The sequence below is a fragment of the Rhineura floridana genome, chromosome 2 (assembly GCF_030035675.1).
Source record: "Rhineura floridana isolate rRhiFlo1 chromosome 2, rRhiFlo1.hap2, whole genome shotgun sequence".
NCBI lineage: Eukaryota > Metazoa > Chordata > Lepidosauria > Squamata > Rhineuridae > Rhineura > Rhineura floridana.
This window is the reverse complement of record NC_084481.1, coordinates 175,140,750-175,142,204: the sequence shown is the minus strand read 5'-3', so window position 1 is coordinate 175,142,204 and position 1,455 is coordinate 175,140,750.

Sequence of the window (1,455 nt, the reverse complement as noted above, 5' to 3'; positions counted from 1 at the left end):
TTTGGCTCATGGAGAAAGTTATTAGATATGTCTTATTTCTAAGCCTAATTGAACTAGGTGGGACTTGCTGCTAAGTATAAACATGTATAAGGTTGGGCGGAAAAACTGCAAGCCTAGGCACACCTAATTGAGAATAATCCCCATTGAACTCAGTGAGGTTTACTTTCAGGTAAAAATGCATGCAAGTAAGTGCTGTAACCCAGGAGCTTAGAGGTGTTTAAAAGTGTAAATATTACCACACTTGAACAAAATGACAATTGAAATATAAATGGCTAAAAGACTTCATTGAATTATAAGAATCAATCACCTGCTTTACTCCAGCAAGCTAGCCCAAACAAGAAAAGGTTACTAAATGGAATGCAAAGGTTGCTCCTCAGAGAATGTCCAAGGCCCACAGAATGTAAGGGAGTATCTATTTTCAGAATAGATTGCATTGTCTATGGCACAGTGTCCCTTAAGTCTTCAGTGTTCCTCAAATCCTAGGTGTCAATTTCTTTATCTTTCATATATGTATGTGTGTGTACACACACACAAATATACACTCACACATGAACACACACACACACACACCCCAAAAGGTGAATTTAATTGGGGGGAGAATCTAAACTACTTAGCTGACACTAAAACTGAAAGATTAAAAAAAATGCTTGTCGTATTATTCTGCAGTACAAATCCAAGTAACAAAATGCATTGTTTTCTTCCCTCCCACTTATAAAATTCCTTGGAATTTTCTCCCCTTACTAGGGCTTGTGCTGTTACATCACATGACATTGCTTTGAAAAATCCTTCCCATCTCAGATGTGGACCTTAATGCATTATGCAAAACCCAGGGATTTAGATTTTTGACACTGCATATACTCAAAATATATTCTTAAGGGAGACATTATATGCTAACTTGTGGAATCTTAAAGCAGCTGCTTGGTTAATATAATATGATGAAAAATATTTATGTACTTTGTTTTCTTTTCTGTCAAGCCTAGTATCTTATGAAATTTTTTCAAATGGCCAGTAGCTGAAGTAGTGACTTTAGTTTGACTTAATATTATGCCACATTGACAGATGAAAACTCCTTCTAAAAATGTCATTTGAGTGCTCTACTAATTTGCATTTCGCTCGAAAGCTTTTAGTGCTTTGCACATTCACATTATAAACATTTGGGTGAACATTAATACCCCAGCTAAACAAAAATGCTATTCACTTCAACCATTTCTTCCACTACATAAAAACTATAAATGATTCTTCTACAAAAAGAAAAAAAATGAATGCAACCCGAAAATCAATTATAGTAACTATTTAGAAATGTAAAGGAAAGGCAGTAAAAATGTGACAAAAAAATCTTTAATTGTAGGGAAATTGTGCATCTTTTTTTCCAACATGTGAATAAAATGCATTTCCTTCTTTAACAATCACAGTTACAATAGATCTATGCATCTCACAGGAAAAAATTGACAATTT